We start from the raw sequence: 12,108 nt of genomic DNA on the forward strand, positions 1-12,108 counted from the left end.
TGCGGTGCACATTTTTGTGAGTCTGGATGGGATGCTGTTTGGAGGGTCAGTGTTGACTCGATGGGCCAAATGGCCTGCTCCCACACTGTAAGGATTCTATGATTAGGAGAGCTGTCAAACCGACAACTTCTAATTGGTGAAGTAAAAGACCAGGAGCCAATCTTAAAGCAGTTTTCCATTTATTCACTCAAATTGCCCTTTCAATTGAATTCCTTGAATTTAATATGTTCCGTTGTAGTGTAATTATGATCCATGAAAAGCAACATCCAGTCACATCTGAGGGCAGAACCAACTCAACTGACTGAACAAGTGTAACAACTCTTCTGTATACACTTTAGATGTGACATCCTCTCCCTCTCTCTCTCTGTTGACCCAACGGGATTACCAGGGCTAGAATTATCACTCTCAAAATATAATTGCTGATCTACTGTTTGCTTCTGCTGCTTAACATAAGGATTTAAAAGCTGCTAGCCTGATCTCACAGAAAGCACAAAAACAGACTGTTCACTTGCGCCTCCGCATAGATAAAACTTCATTTGGAATACATCACAAAATAACAACAAGTGCCAATCCCTCAACTCTGTGTTACACATGGAGGGAGGGGAGGGGAAGTAAAGTGTTTTACTCTCAGATGTTAGCGGGCAGGACAAAGTTTCAGCCAGTGGTAAGTTAAAATTAAACCCTGTGCTGTTTTCTGTTATAAAAACTCAAACCACATGGATTTGGTGGGATTCAAAAATGAAGGAAAGGGAGCTTGCAAAGTTTCCAAGCCCCCACAACACCCACACACAATTCCCTCTGCTAAGCTGGAGACAGTGCTGCCCTCCCCTGTTTAGGAGTAAACTCTGGAAAGGTGGTGGTATTGATAGTGAGGACGATGGTCTCCGGCCACAGTTTGATACCAATCAGCTGGTAAATGGGGCAGAGAGATGGAATTTAATCTCCAGGCATTCTGGGAAATGTAATAATGGAGGAAAGTAATCAATAAATAGTAGGTCCCTACAGAGTGCTGAGGAACAAAGGAACCTTGCTGTCCAAGGCCAGAGATGCCAGAAGGTATCAGTACAGATAAAACTAGGGGGTGAGGAAGGCATAGATTTGTATTTTCTTCATACAGAGGGCGGTGCGTGTGTGGAATGGGCAACCAGAGGAAGTGATGGAAGCTGGTACCATTATAACATTTAAAAGGCATCTGGTTGGGTATATGTATTGGAAGGGTTGAGAGAGATATGGGTCAAATCCTGGCAAATGGGTCACGAGATTAATCTAGGATATCCAGTCAGCATGGGTGAGCTGGACTGCAGAGTCTGTTTCTGTGCTGTATGACTTTACCCGCCTAATTCAATGCAAGTTTCAGCAACATGTCTGCAGCTTTATGCTTTTAGACATTAACAATGTTTCTGAATATATCATTTCAGCTGTTCTCAATTTTAAAATCAGCCGTTTCTTGTGCACCCCTGTCTTCCAGGTTGATTCATCACCATCCATTCTCTCTCTTTCCCGAGAAGGGCTTGATACAGCAATCAAAGCGGGCTCGAGGTACGATAAAGGATGGTGGGGTGGGGGGGAGCGGGGGGCGGAATGGACAGGGGCGCAGAGGCTGGGGGAGAAGAGAGACAGAGAGAATGGATAGGGGAGCAAAGGGTAGGGAGAGAGAGAGCGAAAATGGACAGGGGACAGAGAGTGGAGGGGATGAGAAAGACTTGGGGACAAAGAATGGGGGGCAGAAAATGAGGGGGAGAGAGAGAGAATGGCTGCGCAGAGAGATTTGGTGAGTGCAGACTGTGAGGAGAGAGAGAATGCATGGGGACAGTGCGTTGGGCAAGTGACAGCACAAATCCCACCTTATCCAGGAATGGTGTCAGTGTTCCATGAACTGGAACCCACTCCATTAACAGCAGACTTGGGGGCAATCGTTTCTCAATAGACACATGGCTAAGACGGTAGATTCATATAATCCCTACGGGCCATTTGGCCCATAAAGTTCAGACTGACCTTCCAACCACCTACTTTCCCCATAGTTAACCCACCCTAGGTTGCAGATCCCTGGACACTTCAGCATGGCCAATCCACCCTAAACTTCAGATGATTAGACTGTCGGAGGAAACTGGAGCACCCAGAGTTCACCAACGCAGACACAAAGGTGAGAACATGCCAAAGGTCACGCAGAGAGCTGCATGAGAGTGGAATTGAAGCCAAGTCCCTGGCACTGTGAGGCAGTGGTGCTAACCACTGAGCCACCATACTACCCAGAGCTTTGAAGTTCTGCTTTGTCTTTCTAGGTTCTGATTTGTCATGAGCCTTCAGCAGAGGCTCTCTCCTCCTGACATTGTTAGACCACACCTGCTGCAACTTCCCTTTCCCATTTCTCCAGCCCTGAGCATAGCGGTTCCCAAATCCTGGCGCCAGGCAGACACTGATGCAATCTGGTCTTCTGCTGCCAACTGCAGAGAATGGTGACAATCCCTGCCACTATTCTCTCCCTGACCACCACTGCCCCCTCCCCAACATTGTTCTTAATCCCACCACGCAGCCAGTTCGCTCCTCACTCGTGCAGACCTCTCTCAGATCCCCTTTATCTGTCTGACCTGTGCTGACACCCTCCTGACCCTGTCCACTGACCCAGTCAGAAGGCTTGTTTCTGTAGAAGAATGACCATCTCCCAGAATAAAGTGTCCAGTTAACTTTCCCCTTTTCCCCCCAACGTGTCTGCAGCCCGGCTTCCAGCTGCATCTTTCTGAGCCGAAGGTCCTCCAGCCTGTGTTTGCCCTGGATCACAGCATCCAGAGCATCTCAACTTCTGCAAATCGAAAGACAAGCCCAACCCTTGGAAGAGAAGGGGGAGAAACAGAACAGACATGAACGTGAAATCATTGTAGTGCGATCACTTCCCTTAAGCATGAATGGAGGTTAGCAGCCGTCCGTGAGCTTGTAGCGCAACGGTAGCGCGTCTGACTCCAGATCAGAAGGTTGCGTGTTCAAATCACGTCAGGCTCACTACAAACGACTTCATACATTTCAAATCAAGAAAGGAGTGCGTTCTTTTTGTATATCGGTCGTGTCAAATCTTTGCGGTAACTTTCGATCACACGTGAATCTTTGCTGTCAGTTTGATTTGTGAACACTGTGTCAGGGAGGTGATGGGCACATTGTTTGGGTAAATGCTCAGCTCCCCGCAATGTGAGAAGTAAAACACAGACTGTTCGTTCAGTTGGTGACCGCGGGGTGTGAATAGCATTATACCGATATTTTTACAACATAATCTAGAGATTGCCATCCAGGTTTTAGTCACATCAAACTGCCACGTAATGATGTTATGGCCTCAGTAAACTATAATAACGTGAAGATCGCTGGGATGATTTTCTACATCCGACTGCAATATAAACACAGATCATTGCTTCTAGTTTTGGTGGAACAAAAGAAATCGTATTGGTAGATAATTACAGTTAGTGCAACCACAGCTAGCCATCGATAAATATTAATCCTGTTCACTTCAATGGCCAAATTTCAATTGAGAAACCAAGTGCACTCGGCTGCTTGTAACATAGACAACATGACAAAATGGCTCATAGGAGGAGAAATGGGGCATTGAGGAGGAGTGAAATGTTTGCTTTTGGTCACCTCCACAATTGTTAGAAAAACAGGTTGAAAGGATTCTTAAAAGGTGTCTGAAGGAGTGGTGAGGGATAACACTTCAGACAGCACAAAGGGGAAGACCACTTTCTAGGGGAAGGAAAAGACATTCCTTATTTCTGAAAGAACTGGGAAACAGAAGAGGGAATGAAATCTGACTTGGGAGCTATTTCCTATTTGTTGAGGATGTTGCTTCATCACGGTCTTGGTTTAGAGCATAAGCTCTTCATCAGGAATAAAGGGTGGCCCAAGGGGGCTGAGAGATAAATGGGAAGGAAGTGGGGCTGGAGGGAAGGCAGGTGGGAGTGCAATAGGTAGATGGAGGTAGGGATTGATGGTGACAGATCAGAGATGAGGATGGAGCAAATAGGTGAGAAGCAAAGTGGATAAGTATGACAGGTCAAGAGGTTGGTGTCGAATTGGCAGGTTGGATCTGGGACAAGGTGGGGGAGAGGAAATAAGGAAACTGATGAAATCTGCATTGATACCATGTGGTTGGAGGGTCCTAAAGCAGAAGTTGAGGTGTTTTCTTCCAAGTGTCGGGTAGCAAGAATTTGGCAGTGGAGGAGGCCCAGGACTTGCATGTCCTTGGTGGAATGGGAGGGGGAGTTAAAGTGTTCCGCCACAGGGCGGTGTGTCGTTTAGATTTAGAGTCCCAGAGTTGTTCCCTGAAATGTTCCGCTAGTTGGCGTCCAGTTTCCCCAATGTGGATGAGACCATATTGCGAGCAATGGATACAATCTTATAAATAGATTGCATAAATCTTAGCCTGCCAGAGTTATTTTCTTCAATTAAATTAAAGAATTTTTTTGTTCAGTTGGATGACTGCATGAAACGGTTTGTTGGTCAGATTTGAATCATCACACCCAAATGAGACGATGCCATGAATATCAGTGAACTGCTCTTTTTGTTAAAAACCACAAGTTCTTGATTTATTTTCACAACTTACTGGTATTCACACCTGCACATTCAATGTCAAACTCTGACATCAGAAATTAAATTACAGCATTAATTTTGACTTACAATATTCGAACAAACAAATTAATAGCACACAGTGAATAAATACCAAGTCTTATTAATATGAAATTAAATTTGACCAAAAAATATAAAATCAAGATGGGAGATAAGAAATGGGGGAAGGGCAAAGGGCAAGAAATGCAGCATCATAGAAAGTGCTCCTCCAGAGAGTGCATTTTACGAACTGCCACTGCTAAATATAAACACTCTGATATGATCCTCCGGTTTTAATGTAAATCATAGCCCCATACAGTAGGTACCATTTAAATGAGTCAAAAATACAATCATTGAGCAAATCCAGCTTCCAGCCTTACCCCCTCCCCCCCCCTCGCTTCTTGGAGCTTGGACCTTCCTCCAGCGCCGGGGGGTTGTTGAACTCCTGGGCTCCAGCGGCCACGCCTCCACTGAAGAAGCTTTGGGAAGCAGATGCAAAGGCAAGATGCAGAACAGAGAATCTTTGTATATGAAAGCAGCTTACAGAGACATTGAGCACTAGAATCACATGGTTTTTACCCATCGACCTCTGGGTTATCTACCCACCACACTCACGCAGCAATTCTCTACTTCTGTGCTCCCAGCAGCTGGATCGTGGATCAGTTTAAAGGAGGTTCTATATCTCTGATTACATCGGTACACAAGGCAGTGAAGAAAGGTTTCAGCACACTGGCCTTCATCAGTTAGGGAACTGAGTATAGATGTTGGCAAGTTATGTTGTAGTTATACAGGACGTTGATGAGGCCGCACCTGGAATATTGTGATCAGTTTTGGTCCCCTTGGTGTTCTGACTTCTGACTTCTTCAACTCTGGGTTTGTGTTGAACTTGATGGGATACTTTGTCCAACTCAGCATGTTTAAACAGTTTCTCTCAGAGGGATTCACCTGAAACTTTTCAGGAGGTGAGCTCAACACGATTGAAGTATTCAAAGTTACTTGGACTCTATCTTAAACTTACATAGGGACCAGTAGTCAGAGACACGTACAGCATGGAAACAGACTCTTCGGTCCAACTTGTCCATGCTGACCTGATATCCTATATTAATCTTGTCCCATTTGACAGCACCTGACCCATATACTCTGGCAGCTCATTTCATATATGGACCACCCTCTGAATGAAGAAGTTGTCCCTTTAATATGTTTTGCCTCTTACCCTAAATTTATGACCTCTACATCTGGACGCCACCACACCAGAGAAAATACCTTGTCTATTACACTGTCCATGCCCATCATGATTTTATAACCGCTATTAGGTCACTTCTCTGCCTCCGATGATCCAGTGAAAACAGCCCCACGCTATTCAGCCTCTCCCTGTAGCTCAAACCCTCCAAGCCCCAGCAACATTCCTGTAAATCGTTTCTCACGGAGAAGTCAACGTTTCAGTCATGAAGAAGGGTTAATACCCAAAACGCTGACTACTCCACATCCTGGTGCTGCCTGGCTTGCTGTATTCTCCCAACCTCCTACTTGCCAACTTCGGGTTGCAATATGTAGTGGCTCAGTGGTTACCACTGCAGCCTCACAGTGCCGGGGACCCAGGTTTGATTCACGCCTTGGGTGGCTGTCTGTGAGGAGTTTTCATATTCTCCCAGTGTCTGCATGGGTTTTCTCTGGGTGGTCCTGTTTTCTTCCATAGTCCAAAGATGTTCAGGTCATGTCGATTGGTCATGCATAATTGCCCATAGAGTTAGGTACATTAGTCAGAGAGAAATGGGTCTGGATGGGTGACTCTTCGGAGGGTCGATGTGGACTTGTTGGGACAAATGGCCTGTTTCCACACTGTAGCTAATCTCATTTACACTACTTTTGTCACTAACGAATGGCTGAGTAGACCCGATGGGCCGAATGGACTAACTTCTGCTCAGATGGTTTTGCGGTCTTACTTTTCTCTGGATCATTTCATTTGGCAATGTGCAGTCCCTGGCTCAATGAGCAGTAGCTTCCAATGAAAGCAAAGCTCATATGATGGTTGAACTCCTACAGTGTGGAAACAGGTCCTTCAGCCCAACACATCTGCACAGATTCTCCGAAGGGTAACCTACTCAGATCCATTTTCCTACCCTCCATAAATTGCACACAGACCCCCAAGGGTGGAAGTATTCCTGGGTTCCTGGTGCCATGAGGCAGCAGTGCTAACCGTGAGCCACCATGAGGTTTTGGTTGTGGGGGGGTGGGGGAGGCAATTGCAGTCCAGCAGAAAACAGAAACAGCCCACCTACTCTCCCACTGCACACACTGTCAGAACTGGCAGGAGGTTCAGTCCTGGGGCGTGACTAAAGGCAGCGTCACCGGTGGGATCTGATTGCTGGGTGCGCTGGTGCCCCCGCTGGTTCTTCCGCAAGTTGCAGGAAAACACGAACCTCTTCCCACACTCGGGCCAGCTGAAGGGCCTCTCCCCGGTGTGGACACACTGGTGCTTCAGCAGGGTGGAGGAATTGCTGAAGGACATACCGCATTCAGGGCAGCAGAAAGGCCTCCCCTCTCCACCCCCCTTCCCCCCGTGTGGACTAGCTGGTGCTTCAGCAGTGTGGAGGAGCGGGTAAAGCCCTTCCCACACTCGGTCAGGAGAATGGCATCTCCCCGGTGTGGACGGACTGGTGCCTCACCCGGGCTGAGGAATTGAAGAAGGCCTTCCTGCACTTAGGTAACTGAACGCCCTCTCCCCCATGTGGACCCACCAATGGGCCAGCAGGTCGGAAGAAAGAGCAAAGCCCTTCCTGCAATCGGGGCAGAAGAACAGCTTCTCCTCAATATGGACCAACTGGTGTCTCAGCAGGTGGGAAGAACCGCTGAAGGCCATCTCGCACTTGGTGCCGGAGAACAGCCTTGCCCAGTGTGGACCAACTGGTGCGTCAGCAGGGCAGAGGAATCACTGAAGACCTTCCCACATCAGGGCAGCAGAAGGGCCTCTTCCCCTCTGTGGACCCATTGGTGCTTCGGAACCCTTTCAAATTTCACAATATCCTTCTGATAGGAGGGAGACCAGAATTGTACACAATATTCCAAAAGTGGTCTAAAAAATGTTGTGTACAACCACAACATAACTTCCCAACTCCAATACTCAGTCAGAGGATTGGGAAAGCTTTGAAAACCCACACAAAACAAACAGGAAAGAATGGAGGGTCAAACCGAATTTTTGATTATCACCTTGGAAGCATCACTGAGAAATCGGCGGACTGACGTTTATTGGGTAGCCGTTCTCCTTAAATACACTATATACGAATTTCTCTTGTGCTCTTCGTAGTTTCTCTGAGCTGCAGTGTGCAGTGGCTCGTTGAAATAATCTCCTGATGCAGCTTCGTTTGTGGGTGTTGGGATGATTGCTTCTGCAGTTAAGTACTTGTTTTGGGTCTGTTGTTTTTCTGTAGATGCTAGTTTGAAGTTCCCCATTGACTGTTCGTTCTCCTGTGACATCAAGAAATGGCACTTTGTTGTTGTCATCCTCCCCTTCAAACCAGGAGCCCCCCTTAGACCATAGTCTCGCGACTTGGAACACCAATATACAGACTCGTCAAAGGTCTCCACTGAAGGCGAAAACACCTAGTCGAAGATTCTCTCCACTTCATTTACTCCATCCAAGAATTCCTGAACACTGTTGTGGTTCTGTTCGCCGAGCTGGGAATTTGTCTTGCAAACGTTTCGTCCCCTGTCTAGGTGACATCCTCAGTGCTTGGGAGCCTCCTGTGAAGCGCTTCTGTGATGTTTCCTCTGCCATTTGTAGTGCCATTGATTGCCATTCATCCACAGACTCTATCAACAAACACATCGACCTGGACCCAATATACCGGCCACTACAGCGGGCAGCTCGAACTGACAACCGGAAGCGGCAGAGACAGGCCACTCTAAATGCCGGAAGAAACATCACAGAAGCGCTTCACAGGAGGCTCCCAAGCACTAAGGATGTCACCTAGACAGGGGACGAAACGTTTGCAAGACAAATTCCCAGCTCGGCGGACAGAACCACAACAACAAGCACCCGAGCTACAAATCTTCTCCCAAACTTTGAATTCCTGAACACCAAAGACGCTGAGATAGAAGAGGATGGAATAATGTTGTCCTTTGACATAACAGCCCTGTTCACATCTATTAACATCAACGTGGCCAAAGAAAACTGAAGACACTACTCGAAGAACCAAAGACACAAACACAGCATCAACTTCATCAGCAAAGATAACACTGTCAAGCTCGTGGAACTGTGCCTTACCATCCACTTCATATTCAGGAACAAGCCCTACAAACAAATCAACGAAATACGCATGAAACCACCAGCATCAGGATTCCGAGCAGAAGCAATAATGCAGAGACTCGAACAAACAGCCCTTTCGACGATCCAACCCAAACTTAGAGTCCACTACAGCGATGACACTTTTGTCATCAAAAATGAAACAAATTAGAGGAAACCTACAACACCATCAACAATATCCTTCCTGGCATAAAATTCACAAAAGAGGAGAACAACAACAAAGTGCCATTTCTAGATGTCACAGTAGAGCGAACAGTCAATGGTAAATTCAAAACAGCGTCTACCGGAAAACAATGCACGCGAACCAAGAACTTAACTACAGAAGCAATCGCCACAACACATACAAATAAATCTGAATCAGGACACTATTTCAACAAGCCACGACACACTGCAGCACCCAGGAACGACGAAGATCAATAAATAACTGTACAGAGCACTTAAGAAGAACGGGTAGCCGATAAACCCCCTGAAAACGGTTTCCCTGACCGGGAACCGAACCCGGGCAACGGCGGTGAAAGCGCCGAATCCTAACCACTAGACCACCAGGGAGACGCAACAGTACCTTGATAGCTCTACTGAAAATCTCTTCCCTGCCCGGAAACCGAATCCGGGCTGTGGTCGGTCGAAGGCTTTCACCTGTGTATCCAACAATGTCATTTCTTGTATCCATTGCTCCTGATGCGGTCTCCTCGACATTGGGGAGACTGGAGACTCCTCGCAGAGTCAAGCCACAGCGCTTGAGGGATCATCTACAGGACACCCGCACCAATCAATCCCATCGCCCTATGGCCCAACATTTCAAACCCCCTCCCAGTCTGCCGAGGACATGCAGGTCCTGGGCCTCCTTCATCGCCGCTCCCTCCCCACTCGATGCCAGGAGGATGAACGTCTCATCTTCCACTTGGGGTAAATTCAACCCCAGGCCATCAATGTGGACTTCATCAGATTCCTCATTCCCCTTCCCCCCACCTTACCTCAATTCCAACCTGCCAGCTCAGCGCTGTCCTCATGACCTGTCCTACCTGCCAATCTCCCTCCCCACCTATCCGCTACACCCTCCTCTCTGATCTGTCACCTTCATCCCCACCCCCATTCGGCTATTGTACTTTTTGCTACCTTCGGCGCAGCACACCCCACGCACAATTTATGTCTCCACCCTGGAGGGGACCTGCCTCGATTCCTGATGAAGGCCTTTTGCCCAAAACGTCGATTTTCCTGCTGCTCGGAAGCTGTCTGACCTGCCGTGCTTTTCCAGTACCATTCTGATCTAAACTCTGGTTTCCAGCATCTGCAGTCCTCACTTTTGCCTACCCAATAAACCCAGTGTGCCAATTTCACATCAACAAACTGACACAAGCAGACACAACGTTTGCAGAAACGCTAGCCACATTACTTTACATTAAAGACATCTGGGAAATGATGTCCGGACAACTCAACTCTCTCAGCATCATGGTCGCCCACAAACCTACCAACACAACCTAAATAGCGGCTAATGAACCTGAAATACCCGATACAAACAACCAGAAAACGAATGTTATTCACAAAATACCATGCAAGGAAATATATACATGAACTCTGCTGCACAGTTCTCTGGGGCAAGAAATGCTGGGATGAGATAAGGAAGATTTTTTCAGCCAAAACGAATCGACACAGACTGGACAGCCATTTAAAATCAACGCTGTCAGTCCAGGATGGAAGATCCGAAGGGATGAACTTATTTCTTATTTCCTGAAGATTTACAAAGCTGAGACTGGGTTTTGGTGCTTGTTCCCTTTCCACTCCCAAGAGCCGCAGTAGTTGGTGCGGTGTGTTGGGGTAAGTGAAATGTGCCCATGAGCAGCGTGTGGGTCTCTTTCAGCTTCCCCTCCTCTGACAGCGCTGTGAACTGACTCTGATGTTCTCAGGGACATTTACTGACGCGAGACAGTGAAAAGATTCTCATTCCTGCAGATTAGGAATTGTACCCATACGCCGGTTTCAGGACAATGAGAAAGATTAATTGGGATGTGTGAAGAAGCTGTGGGCTGCAGTTGAAACAAGTAGGTGGAGTCAGATACGTCATCCATTGCCCCCATGGTCCTGAAGAAATGTTTGCTTTTGTGTGCTTGAGAGACTTTGGACACTGGTGTGGCAGGGAGAATACTGAGGTACCGAGTGAGAGAGATTCAGTGCGTTGTCTGTGAAAAGTGCTTCAAACCATTTACTCAGATTGGGGAATTAAAATCACACCCCTCGCGGTGGGAAAGACTATGTCCCCGCTCTGTTTGTAATTTCAAACCCAGAGCAACACAAGGAAAGCTCCACCCAATGAGGAAACCGTGGAAATGTGGGGACTGTGGGAAAGGATTCCCTTCCCTATCAGTGCTGGAAACCCACAGACGCATTCACAACGTGGTGAGGACGTTCACCTGCTCAGTGTGCAGGAAGGGGTTCAGACAGAGAGAAGCCATTCACGTGCCCCCTGTGCAGGGGAGAGTTCACTCAGTCAGCTGCACTGCTGACCCACCAGTGGGTCATCACTGGAGAGAGGCCGTTTACCTGCTGTAAGTTCCAAAAGGGCTTCACCTGCTCCTCCCACCTGAGGAGGCGCCATCGAGTTCACGAGCCAGCACAAGGCGATTGAAGAAGCGATGGCCAAGTGTTCCGATCAACCCAGCACTGGGGCGTCCCAGGTTCGAATCCCACTGCGGTAGATTGCAGAATTGGAGTTCGGTCAGTAATCTGGACTTCATAATCTAAGGATGAAACGACTTTTAGGGGGAAAAAACACCATCTGATTCACTCATGTCCTTTTTAGTGAAGGAAACTGCCGTTGCGGGAAAGGGTTCGCTAAGTCATCCCAGCTGCATGTTTTACCCGGCTGTACAAGGGATCCAGTTACAAACGGACAACTCAGCTGACCAACAAAGAAAGTGGGGTGGGGAGAAATGGGTGCATTTTGAGCTGGAGGTGTTTTCTTTAAAAACTACTTTTTGTATGTCTTTTTCCTGGGGAAATCTGAAGCTGTAACAAAATAGGGTCGTAGTAAAGGTTACCTGAACTTACCGCCCGGCTTAGACTCTGTGAGATCCAACGGGTTTTTGTTTTAAAGCTGCTCATTTCTTTCAGCCTCCAGCACTAATGTCATGTCTCAGAAGGACCAGTGAATGAGTTGCTAATATTGTTACAAATTGTTTATTTTTTCAGGAATTCAGGTTCATTGTTTCATTGAAATTGCAAAG

At 47.3% G+C, this 12,108-nt stretch overlaps 2 non-coding genes across 2 annotated transcripts; one reads left to right on the plus strand and one right to left on the minus strand.

The window, feature by feature from the left end:
- The first annotated feature begins 2,925 nt into the window (after nucleotides 1–2,925).
- On the plus strand, nucleotides 2,926–2,997 carry trnaw-cca (transfer RNA tryptophan (anticodon CCA)). The gene has a single exon. It is a non-coding gene; the product is annotated as a tRNA-Trp (tRNA).
- A 6,367-nt stretch (nucleotides 2,998–9,364) lies between these two features.
- trnae-uuc (transfer RNA glutamic acid (anticodon UUC)) lies at nucleotides 9,365–9,436 on the minus strand. The gene has a single exon. It is a non-coding gene; the product is annotated as a tRNA-Glu (tRNA).
- Between the last annotated feature and the right edge of the window lie 2,672 nt (nucleotides 9,437–12,108).

This window comes from Chiloscyllium punctatum, chromosome 36 (genome assembly GCF_047496795.1).
Source record: "Chiloscyllium punctatum isolate Juve2018m chromosome 36, sChiPun1.3, whole genome shotgun sequence".
Lineage (NCBI taxonomy): Eukaryota > Metazoa > Chordata > Chondrichthyes > Orectolobiformes > Hemiscylliidae > Chiloscyllium > Chiloscyllium punctatum.